The sequence below is a fragment of the Ranitomeya imitator genome, chromosome 1 (assembly GCF_032444005.1).
Source record: "Ranitomeya imitator isolate aRanImi1 chromosome 1, aRanImi1.pri, whole genome shotgun sequence".
Lineage (NCBI taxonomy): Eukaryota > Metazoa > Chordata > Amphibia > Anura > Dendrobatidae > Ranitomeya > Ranitomeya imitator.
In genome coordinates this window covers 1,142,881,838-1,142,896,202 of record NC_091282.1, presented here as the reverse complement: position 1 = coordinate 1,142,896,202, position 14,365 = coordinate 1,142,881,838, and the positions used below count along the sequence as shown (strand labels likewise).

Here is a 14,365-nt window from a genome sequence, read left to right as displayed (position 1 = left end):
TTACTTCTATGGTACCTGCAGCAGAATGTTTGTATCCGCCATAACCTCCTCCATAGAATTTTATAAGCACCAACTGCCATTTCCTATCTCAGTATTGAGGATATCTTCACCGAATACAGATTTTACCCATGAATTCAGAATAAAAGATCAGCCCAGGACAAGGCAGAAGCAAACTTATTTAAGCTATATTACAAAGTTTTATTTTTTCACGCTACTAGTGATGTAGTGGATGAAAATTAAAACTCTTTAAAGCCACTGTCAATGGTTTCGTGGAGCAACTTACTCTCTTCTCCGCATTGAAAGCACATGCCTGCTCAATCGAGCGTGTGTGCATGTGTATCGGGGGAATAAGGGGAGATTGATGTATGCTAAACAGCTTAAGAATCATCTTCCCACTATAGGAAGGTGACCGGTAGCCGGGAATAAAGGAGATGAATTTTAGAGTACTTAAGTACTGGATACTATGGGGGAAATGTGTCGCCCTTCCCCCTCCATGCCAATTTTCTGGCATCAAAAAGTTGCAAAATTTGTTTTAAAAAAGCGTGCTAGATTGAGAAGGGAATTACCGTAGTCTACCACCACATGACTAATTTATTGAATACAGTTACATTGCAGCTGAAACTTAATCTTCTGTTGGATGGACAGTCCAATTTCCTGAGAAGCGTATGCCTCCCAATAATTTTATCACCCCTTTGTAGCTGGTTTTAAAATTCGAGGCATGCATATACAAGTCCTGATAAATTCTCCTCTGAGGGTATGTGCACTTGACATCTTTTCAGGTGGCTTCCACACTGGAAATTGCCTGAAAAAACCGCTCAGAAGAAGGAGCATGTGCACTTCTAGGTAAAAACCACTTGCTGTGCTGATATTTAATCTTTTGAATGTCATGAGTAAGACTGCCTAGTGCGGTCGAAACGCGTCGACTGGGTCATGTTGACCATGTACATTTTTCTTTTGTATGCACTATACTTTCTTTTGAAAAATAAAATGAAAAGGAAAATCTAGTTCTGTTGAGCCGGACTCCAATTTTTTCTATTCACATTGGAAATTGCCTGAAAAAAAAACGCTCAGAAGACGGAGCATGTGCATTTCTAGGTAAAAACGACTTGCTGTGCTGATATTTAATCTTTTCAATGTCTTAAGATTTCTAAAAACGGAAAGCATTTAAAGAAGAGCTATTCTCTGGGCGTTTTCCGCTCTGAACTTTACAATACAAGTCAATGGGAAAGCTCACAACACACTTGGAAGACACCTGGAGATCTTTTGGAGCGTTTTCCCATCAGTTTTGCTAAAAAAAAAAAATTAAACGCTATTCAATGGAGTGAAAAACATGACTGGAAAATGACAGTAAAGAGACATCACAAAAATAATGAGAATACCTTAAAAAAAAAAAAAAAATCTCCGGCGGCCAATACTGTTGGGTAAAATGCTCAGGAAAAGAGGAAATATTGGCATTTTCTTCGTAACATGTCTCCTGCTTGAAAACCTTTGTGGATCCACCTGACTTTAAGAGACCAGAACTATGGAACTATTAGAACACAGTTATCTACAGGTATATAGAACTAAAGTACGATGTCAACGCTCAGATATTGTCTTCCAATGTACAAACATGACAATAAATGTCCGCTTGTATTACCGGCAGGCGAGGAAGACACCCAAGTGTAGGCCAACTGAACAGAAGACAATGGAACGTTTCAGAGTACCGCCGTATGTACGTATTGAAACACTTTATAACTTTAAGTCAGTTTTATCTTTCACCTACTGTACATGAGGATATTTCATCTATTGCTATGAAGATATTACAGCACTGATGGATTGGGGACTATTACTGATAGAATATAGGTGCTTAGATTCAGTTATACATTATAGTTATGGGGGCTAATAATTGCTATCGAGTAATTAGACTGAGGTTTTTGTCTGATATAACAAGTTAATAGAATTGATGCTCTGGAGTGTTAGCTAAAAATGAAGTGATTCCTGGAAACAATCAGTTTGCTGCTCTGTAGGACGGCTTCAATTTCACAGCTAGATTTGCCGCTAAGTGTAGTATGTCTTGTAGCGATTACTACCCGGCGTTCATACGGCGCCAACATCTTGTGTATAAACTTCTGTGAGGAAACAAAAGAAAGAACTCCGGCTACTAATAACTCCGAGTCAGTGCGGCGGGGAGGCTTGTCAGCGCACAGTGGTTGGGTTGGATTACAAGGCTTTTAATGTATCCGCCCCATGCAGGCGGAAAATCCGTAGCGTACTACAGGACCAGCAAAGTGGATGAAAGTTACCAAATCTCATCCACGCTTCTGGTCCTGTAATATGCTACACTACAAGAGAAAAAAATCAAGAGTGACCTGTCAAGAGAATTTTAAATCAGGAATATGTCAATGTATGCTGCAAATATTCACCCATTACAAATCCGAGGCAATCAGGGTCGAACCATGTCCATGGCAAAATCCACAGCAGAAAATCTGTAGCTGAAAATTTGTAGACGAGTGTTTTCTCATGCAGTGGGAGGAGGGTAGCGGCAGTCACTGCTCATTACTTGTTTTACAGCAGTTGCATCAGTTTCAGGTAGGACATTACCTGGCTGCAGCAGTCGCATGAATTATGTATATGACGCCATCACTGAAGGTGGAGTACTGGTACACAGCGTTGGACTGGGGTGGCAAGGACACATCAGTAACATTAACGCTAGGGGCTGTAGGGATTGTACTCGCTCGGATGCATAGGAGGAAACAGGAGGCACATTCTCTTCAGCATTCATGTAGGTTTATTCACTCCATAAACCATTTAAGTCAGCAACACCAGGGTAAACAGCCTTACATCAGACAGTTGAATCCTCAATGTCCATATTAGAGCTCTGCTCTCTCTCAGACCTGTAGGCATACAGGCTGTGCAATGTCCAGCACGTAGGCTCTCCAGCCTAAATATGGTCTCTGTGTGATGTTCAGGACGTCTGTCCCCACTTGGAACCGTCCAACACACAGGCCACTCTGCAGTGTCCAGCCAGGACACATGGAAGTCTGTCCACTCTTGCAGACTCCCAAACACTCACCACATGGGCTACACACACCTCTTTACATAAGTGTAACCACTCCCAGATACCTGTCACATGGCCAGTCAGGTGAGTGTGACATCACCACAGGTCCTACAACACAAAACCATCTTAGGTATTCAAACACGCCTCTTAGGGTGGGTTTGTAGGTGACTAGACCCACCCATCTCTCCAATCACCTGGAAGCCTTCCCAATGTAAACAAATCCCTCAGCAGTAGATCTGCTTGAGCAAAACATACCCAGGCTTCCATCACAGGGCCACCCACCTCTGCGATACATACCGTCCATTAATCACATGACCTTTAGCCACGCTACAGGGCCTACTGCCCAGCTACATCAAAATATTACATTACCGCTTTCACTAAATATTACATTACCTCTTCATGAATTTGGTACTGGACATGTGCCAGTGTCAGAAAATGTACTATAGGACTGGAGTATATTTCTACTAAAATGTAAACCACTTTTGTGGAGTAAATTATGAGTTTGTTGGGCACCGATCTGTCACGCTCCTCTCACTTTACAAAAAGTTGGTATAAAACACGCAAAGTTGGTAAATATTTGCTCAAAAAGATGCTGCGAAAGACATTTTGCAGAGGTTTTATATCACAAACTGTTTGATTTATTGGGCCCCACATGAAGACTAGAAGAGATGAAGAAATAAATATAATTAAATCTGGATATTATTGTAAATAAGTGGAGGCGATATGGCATAGCACCAAGACCGTCCTCGGGATACCCTGCACAAGGCACAAATGATCACATGGATATTACTTAAGGCATAAAATAGGAAACACCCAGCTCTTTGGTGACAAACATTGGCCCTCATTTAGCTAAACTATATAGCAAAAAGAATGCCATTCTTGCCCCTAGCAGCTAATCAGAGCTCAGCTTTTTTATCAACAGAAGTTTCAATAATAAATCTTGGTCCATTTTTAATGATGTGAGCTTGCTTTCTTTAGTATGTACAGTTTAAGAAATAAAAGCTGAATTATGGCTACTAAGCAAAATGGGAACACTCTTTCACTCAGGCCATTTTGCTAAATGAGACCAATGATATTTTAGAGAGTTAAAAAATAAATAATAGGATGAACAGACCCAAGATCAATGGATGGAGTCACAGAAAACATGAACGGAACCACAAGAAAACTGAACATTCAAAAACAAAGGACTCCATAGTACTCAGTAATTAAATGCACGGTATCTAGGGGCACAACTATAGGTGCAGGGGTTGCATTTATACCAGGCCCTGGAGTCGAAATGGCCTTTGGCTCATGTTAGAAGACCAATACTAATGCAGACTCATGATAGTTGGGAGACCCTTTTGGAGATTTTGCTTAGGGGCACACAAGCTTCAATTTAACCCACTGAATGCATCATTATTATAAAAAAAGTTAGTCTACAAATTAACTCTACATGGAGAGACATACCACCTATCCACCATGATACTTATGGATGTCTTTTATGATCCTTTGTAATTAATTTTTTGCATCTTTGGTTTTCCGTTCATCAGGCAATGAAATCTAAGAGAAGACACAGATCTAAGTTAGAATTAGGTGGTCGTTCCCACCTAGAAGTAGCCACATTTCTGGACACTTTTTAAAAATGTGAAAAGAAGCGAAAAGGTCCCACATTTTACCTCAAATATGACATGCGCTAAAAACGTGCAACTTTGTACGTGTGCTTTGTTCCCACATACATTGTTGATGACTGGGGGGGGGGGGTAGTTAGATGTAGTTATAAAAAATTAAAATTAATTTGTTTTAATCATTCTTGCTAAATTAGCATTGTAAACACTGACCCCTATTTCTGAATTATCCTCCCCAATTGTCCGCTTTAACAAAGTTGAACTCCGAAAAGAAATGTGGTAAGTCTAATAGGAGGAAGACGTGAAATGCTCATCTCCATGACAGTGACTACTGTTTGATTCATTTAGTGAAATATTTGGCACTACATGTCAGGTTTCCAAAGGGATGCTTTCGTTCCTCACACGGCCCTGGCTTCATTATTAGGCAAGTGCTTAGCAACAACATCCTTTCTTAAGAAAACAGGAATTTCCCTTGACAAAGCCAGCAGAACATGGTGTGCAAGTTATTGCACAATGGCAGCTTTGCCCCCTGGCGAAGCAAGGAAAATCAAGGACGCCATTGTTAGACTGTGACACCCAACAAATTATTTCACCATGTGAGTTGTGGCTCAACTCATGAAAGGCTGCAGGGTGAACGATACAGCTGCGATTACTATGTAGGTCTCCATAAAACCACTAGAACTGACTCAGAGAGCCTTTATCACATTGTATGACTGATAGCAGACATGAATCAGTGCCAGAATGTGTGCTCTATTTTATTGTAGCCTAAAATACCACCAAAATATTCCAAAACGGGATCATATATGTAAATAAAATGTAAATGCGCCCAGCAAAGGACCCGAGAACCAAATGCAATCCATGCCTAAGAGCCATGGCATGATGAGGACCTGTACGCACCTAAGAGACCTCAGCACATGTGATACGACCAACTAGTCTTAGTTCTACCATATTGATTGCCCACGTTCAAGAACCCCAAAAGTCTTGTCTTGGCGCAAATCTCCAAGGTTACACACAATAAAAAAATCAAAGAATGACTGCCCTGTCAGAGCCCCCAACAATTGAGCCTCCGATACCCCCAAGAATGGCTTCAACGAGACACGTGAAGAAAGAAATGTACTTTGTGATCCATAAAATGAAGATATTAGGAATCTAATAACAAACCTGTGATTAGAAACAGCAGCAGGTCATCTACAAGGCAGGGGAGAAGCGGAGAAATCAGTATGTACACATGCAGCATCTCCAGTCTTCAGTCAAGAACTGTGAGAAGCGACTGCTGTGAAACCCGCCCCCCACACCAAAAATACTCGCAGCCCTCCTTCCACCCTGCTTTTCTGAAGGTTAATGCATTTCTTACACAAATTCACTTGTACAGGTTGTATAGTACACAAAGCGTGGAAAGAAGCTGACAGGAGCTGGGAGACATTTAGACCACAGACATTAATGACTGCTAATTGTTGTCACCTCCATCGATTGATCTCCGCGTAGCAAGCGAGCGGCCTCTGGAGACAAGAGAGCAACCTATGCACTCGCTGCTGTAATGTTAAACATGTGCTGCAATCTCTTCAGAGCCAAAGAGCAGTAATAGGACGACATGAAGCAAATGTATCAGCTCAGTGCATGTCTAAATGTCTAGAAATGACAGCTAGTAAAAAAAACGCGCAAAGGCATCACGCACATGACTGAAAATAAATATGGTGCTCGGTGTGAATGCACAAAGTTGTAGGCTGCACCCTACAATCTCCATATACTTTCGTAGAGTCTACAGTGAGTATTTTTTATTCCCCAACTGATGAAATTAAAGTTTAGGAAGAAATGAAGGTCCCCTTATGGGCGCACAATGGTTTCTCACATGCAAGTAAACAAGTCTCCACTGACCTCGAAGGGAGGAATCAGATTTGTGATAGAACAAAGCATGATTCTTCTTCATACAGCTGTACCAAGTACAGGAAGAATATCCGACCATGAAATTGTGACTGACGTGTTCCATTTCTCTACAGTATGTAATACTCCCACACGTGCGGCAGACATCAGGCATGTCATACTCTGTACACGATGTAGATCCACGCTTTATAACTGAAAGCGATTTTATCCAGCAAGAACACCATGTGTACATTCACATGGACAAACACGTTGTTTATCGAGACTGTCCAAATAATACAGACCAAACTGGACAATCGGCAAAACCATTCTAGACTCCCGGGAAGTCAACCTGCAGATCGGTCATTTCTAGTTCTTGGGCCTACATTAATTCCTACTAGAAACCATTGTCACCAGCTGACCTTTGCTTCGCAGGTTAGAACTATTATGGGATGGGGAAATACATTGTGCATAGACATGAGTTATGTTCACAATGAGGCTCACAATCTAAATTCCCTAGCAATATGTCTTTGGAGTGTGGGAGGAAACAATAGAACCCAGAAGAAACCCACGCAAACACTGGGAGAACAAACTCCTTGCAGATGTTATCCTTGGTTGGATTTGAACCCAGAAAGCCAGCGCTGCAAAGCAAGAGTGCTAACCACTGAGCCACCATGCTGTATTACAGAATTGGCAAAGTGTAAAAAGCATATGTGAGCAGCCCAGGCATAAATTCATTGCATCCAGTTAGACTGTATTCACCAATCTCGAGAACAGAGCTTTGAAATACCCCACTTAAATGGAGAGATGGCTGCACGTGTGTGCCACCACACTATTTATTGTGTATGCAACTTTCAAAAATAGCTAACAATTAGATTAGCAGAGTGGTGACTGACAAGTATTTCTAGTGTGGAACTTCAAATCTCCTTTTTCAGGATCAGTAGAGATCCCAGAATTGAGACCACCAGCGATCAGCAACCTAGCTTACAGATAGCTGATAACTTGCAGCTAAGTTTGAAACATGGTTTTGAACCTGATGCATCCTTTGTAAGGAGTTTCTGTAGAATAACCTAACACATTTTCTTTATGACCTCCTAACCCAAATTGAGCCTCCAGAGCTCTGGGTATACTTCTTAAAATCACCCACATAGATTTATGAGCCTCCTATACGTCGGTACTTCATTAACTGGATGGCAAACATTTTGTAGTGAAGAGTTGGCAGCTCTTCTAGTTGAGCATGGTGTTATTACCCTACATAATTTATCACACTTTAGTTAAATGAAAGAAAATGGGGTTTTTAGGTAATTAGGTATTTAAAACACAGTGAATAGTATGTGCTCACGCTTCATAGTTCAGTTCTCATCTGCACTGGTTTCTGAGCACTGCGAGATCACTGTGTACAGAGTCTCTTATTGTGCTCCGAAGACCCAATTTAGGGAACAATTAATATTACAAAGTCTGAGCCAACATAGCATCATCTCTAGATGTATCTTAAGGTACCGTCACACTAGACGATATCGCTAGCGATCCGTGACGTTGCAGCGTCCTCGCTAGCGATATCGTACAGTGTGACAGGCAGCAGCGATCAGGCCCCTGCTGGGAGATCGCTGGTCGGGGAAGAAAGTCCAGAACTTTATTTCGTCGCTGGACTCCCCGTAGACATCGCTGAATCGGCGTGTGTGACACCGATTCAGCGATGTCTTTGCTGGAAACAAGGGTAAACATCGGGTAACTAAGCGCAGGGCCGCGCTTAGTAACCCGATGTTTACCCTGGTTACCATCCTAAAAGTAAAAAAACAAACACTACATACTTACCAACAGCCGTCTGTCCTCCAGCGCTGTGCTCTGCTCTCCTCCTGCTCTGGCTGGGAGCGTCGGTCAGCCGGAATGCAGAGCGGTGACGTCACCGCTCTGCTTTCTGGCTGCCCGGCGCTCACAGCCAGACCAGAGAAGCAGAGCGCCGAGGACAGACAGCAGAAGGTAAGTATGTAGCGTTTGTTTTTTTACTTTTTAGGATGGTAACCAGGGTAAACATCGGGTTACTAAGCGCGGCCCTGCGCTTAGTTACCCGATGTTTACCCTGGTTACCGGGGACCTCGGGATCGTTGGTCGCTGGAGAGCTGTCTGTGTGACAGCTCTCCAGCGACCAAACAGCGACGCTGCAGCGATCCGGATTGTTGTCGGTATCGCTGCAGCGTCGCTATGTGTGACGGCACCTTGAGCAAATAATTACAGTGGGCCGACTGTTTATGTCCCACTGGCTTACCAAGCCTAGAACAGATACTACCCAATCACTATGCACCCCCAAGACCAGGTATAGAATCAGGGCTGCAGGCAGAAAAGGTTGGAGACTCTGATCGGAGTTGGATCCGTTTTTGTAGGACGTGAAGAATTTAAAAAAAAAAAAAAGTTTCTCCATTCTATCTGTACATGAAAATGGGACTACACTTGGAGTGCGAACCAATGATTTCCACGAACCCATAGACATGAATTGGCGAGTGCCATCAATTATCGAAGGCAAACAGTGCATGTTGTGATTTTTTTTCCTAGGACCACTCTGGCCAGTAAAAAAAACCTATACATGTGCACTGATTAACTGAATAACATTGCTCGCGAGAGGGATCCGATGTTTTGATGGATTTCACTTGTGATAAGCGAGCATACTCGTTGCTCGGGTTTTTCAGAGCACACTCGGGTGGTCTCCGGGTATTTGTGACTGCTTGGAGATTTCGTTTTCCTTGCCGTAGCTGGATGATTTGCGGCTACTAGACAGCTTGATTACATGTGGGGATTCTCTAGCAATCAGGCAACCCCCACATGTACTCAGGCTGGCTAGTAGCTGTAAATCATCCAGCTGCGGCAAGGAAAACTAAATCTCCGAGCAGTCATAAATACTCGGAGGTCACCCGAGCGTGCTCTGAAAAACCCGAGCAACGAGTATACTCGCTCATCACTAGCCCTAATACAATGTAGGGCCTAATTCTCCCTCCAGCGCCACTTTAGGGGAACCAAATTCCCAGCCTCTTCTTCCCAGCACATCATAACTGATCACTTTGGATTCCACAAGTGCTCAGCTTATAATGAGGAATCCTTGTAATAAAATTGGATTGAACAAGCCTCTATATAGTTCCATAGAGAATCGCATTAAAATGCATATTGAAGGTTGCCCCATTATAACCAAGGACTTATGTTTGGTCCATCCTATGCATAATACAGGACAAGCTGTAGGCATAAGTTTTTCCATTTTGTCTAAAATATACAATCGACTGACATACTGATCAAAGATATTCATGTACATTATATTATAGAAAAATGACTCGTGCCCAGGAATAAAATAAGACCATGCTGTATAGTAGGTTTTGCCATATTGATTTATAACGTTGCACTTTACACCTGATCTGATTGCTGTTTTCAGCATGTGACTGCTGCATACTCCCCTGACACTGAATGTTGCAGATAATGTTGGTCCTATATAACTAGTTACCAATTCCCCACTGGTTTCTTTATATGTAAGTGAGCTGTATGAGCTGGGCACCTTTAATGGCGTCATCTTATTAGTTAGCATTGAAAGGAGAAGGACCCGGCCTAGTAAAACAATTTACTATTGCACACTTCAAAGCCCTTGAGTTACTCTTCTCGCCGGATCCATAAAGCAGTGCCGCTAATGCCGGCTGATAGAATTACTAGCAGCTTTATTGCGCTGCATAATATGCTTGGTCCCGATATATTTAAATATCATTAATATACAGTGGAAAGTACTTGGAATGGAAATGAATGTCGGCAGAGAAGGGACATTAAGATGTGGACAGAGGTATTCTAAAAATGATAATGGTGGGTGTGATGCAAGATATTATCATTACATAGAACAGAGCTCAAAATTGTCCCCCCTCATGGTGCTGGGCCTTGCTACATGGTGTTAGTCTTCCCTCTTCATGACCCTTCCAACAATTACAAACATATTTGCTTAATGATTGAGCAGTTGCCCACAAGTCCTTAGAAACCTGTTACAAAGTTGGTGGACCTGACCCGGCCAGGGTACTCTGAACCCAATCAGTATTTTATCAGCAGGAGATTATCATTGCAGGACTACATCTCCTGTGCCAGGCAGCCAGGATAATCTGCATAACCCCGCCCCTCAGCACTGATTGGCAGCTTTATGACAATGTACAGTGTACACAGAAAGCTGCCAGTCATTATACAGCCCAAAAGTCTTAGCTCGGCTACATCTACATCAGACAAACAAGGATACGATGACAGCTACACCAAGTCCAATAAGTGACACATCTCTGGACTCAGGCTTTCTTGCCTTACATTATGCTGCTTTCAGATTGTACAGCAAAAATCTACTGACAGATTCTCTTTAACAACCTGAATCAATTTCTTGGGAAAAAAATATGCAGTGTGTAGTTTGGAGTCGTAAAAGCACATCCTGCCCAATACTGTAAAGTGTTCTAGGTTTTACCTGCAAAAATATGCACTTATCATCCGCAGCATGTGCGACTTACTATGTATGGTAAGGCATCAAGTGCCTTACCATATATATAGGAAGAGTGAGAAGAATTATCATAGAGTTGTCCAAGAACCAAGGACCACCTGTGGGGTGTCACAGAAAGACCAGGAATAAGCAGGTACAACCTCCATGGTCTGTATGCACGCACAGCACACATTGCTGAACAAAAAGCATATCGAAGAGCTTATAAAGTGTGCTCAACCACATTTAGACAAGCCTGTGAAATACTGGTCAAATATAGTCTGGTCATAGGAGACCAAAATTGAACTTTTTGGATGAGAACCATATTTGGAGGCGAAAAGGCACTGCGTATCACCTCCAAAACACCATACCAACAGTGAAGTATGGAGGTGGGAATGTCATGGTGTGGGGCTGTTTTTCAGCATACGCACCAGCAAACTTCAACTCTAAATTGGTTTCAGAGAAAGCAAATAAAGCTGCTAGAATGGCTCAGCCAATCACCGGACCTGAATCCAATAGAAAATGCATGGAAGGAACAAAAGTTCAGTAAGCGTGTTCAATGCTTTCTCCCTGTGTCATTTCTCATTATTACACATAACCTAATATATGGACATCTAAGGAATGATTTCTTTGCCTGTGTGGATTGGATGGGTTGTTACCGACAACTGGTGAGAATTTCATGCCAATAGCACCTTTATAAACATATTTACTTAAAAGATTGGTGAGGTGTTCAATACTTATTTCACCCGCTGTATGTATACATATCATAGCTGCAATCTAAATTTTTCTGCCTCATTGCTAAATAAGTTTATTAACAAATTTTACAAACTTTCTGCTATTTTTCAATAAACCAAATGAGAACAAATGAAATCGCTCCACGCAACTAATGTAACGCTCGCTCCAAATTCATCACAAAATCCAATGTTTATTTTTATAAAACCATGCCTATAAAAAATATTGTGATGCTAGACAACCTCTTTAACAAGTACTGCAGGCTAAGAATTATTGAACCCCTGCATGACAAATGTCTGGCTGTTATGACCTACTGCAAATGTGATACATTACCAGAAACCACCTTTTGGCAGCATTACCGATGAATCCTAGCCCATTCCTCATGAAAAATGTCTTTTAGATCACTAATATTATTATTCTTATTTATTTTGAAATCACTATTAACCCCATTCACCACATATGATGTATAGGTATGTCAAGTTTCGTGTCTTTCCCTCTTTGATGCGGGCTCTAGCGCTGAGCCTGCATCTTTTCTGGATTTCATCAGCGTAGGCTACTTTCACATTTCCGTCGGTAGTCGCCCGTCACAAAGCGTTGGCACGACGTACCGACGGAAGTGTGTCCTTTCACATTTCCGTCTGCAGTTCCGGGGAGGAAAGAGAAAGAGAGAGATTTCCTGCTGGGCATGCGCAGACGGAAAAACAAGATACAACGCACATAAAAACGTTCCCTTGAACGTTTTTCCAGACGACGGGCCGCCAAAATCCGACGCAACCAGTGCACGACAGACGAAACGTGTGGCCATACGTCGCAATCAGTCGGTAATACAAGTCTATGGTAAAAAACGTATCCTGCGGGCAAATTTGCAGGATGCGTTTATTTCCCAAAACGACGCATTGTGATGGATTCTAAACAACGCAAGTGTAAAAGTAGCCTAACATGTGCCCCTAAATTTTTGGGTGAAATTGCGATCTACTGTCAGATTCTATTTCATCTGGGTTTGGCACCAAAAATGCAGCAAAACCTGATACCTGTGTTTTATTCAGTATTTTTTGTACCGCCATTGCTTTCAACGGGTGAAAAAATGCTGAAAGAAGTGACAGGCTGCGTTTGGCAAAGACCAAGGTATTGCACAAAATTCCGAGGACCCAAAAACCAAGCTGTGTGCATGAGATTTCTGAAATCTCATATACTTTGCTGGTACTGTAAAAAACAGCTGAAAAAAACGTGTCAAAATGCTGAAAAAAGCAACATGTGAACATAGCCTTACAGACAATTTTTACTGCAATTCTGACCCACTGTACATAATATGCAGTAAATAGCATTGAGCATTTCCAGATTCCCAGAATATCTTGACACTTGCCGTTTCAAATTCCTAATTTATTCTGTATATGGGTTACAACTCGCAAATCATTATCCCAATAGGCTTAAACCCAGGAGACAGTGTTGTAAAATCAGTTTTATTAAGAAGCACAGATTATAATGACAGATTCATAATTTTAGAAGCAATGTACAACTAGAGTAGATATTACGTTCCCACGATCAGGAGTTGCTGCAGGTTGGACGCTTTGTATTTATGCAGAATCAAACCCGCAGCGGCCAGATGTTACAGCAGCGTGGATGGGATTTCTAGAAATCTCATATCCACTATGCATGTATGTTCACCTGTGGATCACCGGTGGAGACGGACATGAGGAGCGTCTTTCAGGACCGCAGCATATCAATTTCTCTTGCGCGAACGCTAGCCTCCGCAACAGAAATTACATCAATAGAATGTATTGAATGTGGTAAATCCACATGGTTCAGTGACCACATGCGTATCTACCTGCGTTCAATAGGGCTGCTACTTCCGGATGGGAGCATTGCCTTACCATGCAGTGGGTTCTATGGGATCATAATCTTACTGAACATTACATATCAAAGGGAACTTGTCATGTAAAATAACACTAAACCTGCATATATGGGGTTAATCAACAGACTAATAGCGTTCTAATACTGTGCTGTCACAGTTCTGACAGCCCCACTGCCGGGAGGAAATTAACTTTATTCCCACGGCAGTGTTCGGCTTCCAGTTATAGCAGTGGTCTTCAGTTACCGTTCTGTGTACAGAGAGAGTGGTGGCTCTTACCACACCCCAGCACTGACTGACAGCAGATCAGTGTTAGAGCCCCCGCCATTCAGTCCCAGGGGCCAGTTTTAAATAAAGTGACATGACAATCCATTCATTGCAGGAAGCTGGCAACTGCAGCCAACAGTGTGCCTGTTTTTAAAAGGATTGAATATTCACTGCTCTCCACGCCCATAGTCTCCCCCACCTCTCAGTGCTGGATTCATTGCAAAGAGGTGTGAGAGACTATGGGCATAGGGAGCAGTGAATATTCATTCTCTTTAATAGCGGGCACACAGCTACTGCATGAAGCCAGCTAATGGTGTGCTGGCTATTAAACAGAATGAATATTCACTGCTCCCTACACCAATAGTCCCAGGTGTGGGGAGGCGTGAATATTCCGGAAGCTGATCTCGGCGTGTGAGGGCGTGAGTGACGTTATGCACCGTTACACGCTGAAATCAGCAGATGGCATCAGCACAGGACACAGCGCTGCAAGGGAGAGGAAGAAAGGTGAGTAGAATCTTTTTTTTTATATGTGTGCACTATGATGGAGG

At 42.4% G+C, this 14,365-nt stretch overlaps 1 protein-coding gene across 11 annotated transcripts in view; it reads right to left on the bottom strand.

Moving 5' to 3' along the window:
* The window catches only part of APBB2 (amyloid beta precursor protein binding family B member 2), a 454,628-nt gene that overhangs the window by 47,735 nt on the left and 392,528 nt on the right, over window positions 1-14,365 (bottom strand). Inside the window, exon 1 of one of the 11 annotated variants that reach the window (XM_069744554.1) lies at window positions 5,803-5,893. The exons of the other annotated variants lie outside the window; for them this stretch is intronic. The gene's annotated coding sequence lies outside the window, so the exon portion shown is untranslated. Of the gene's footprint in view, window positions 1-5,802; window positions 5,894-14,365 lie in introns of those variants that run through there. 11 annotated transcript variants of the gene reach the window in all.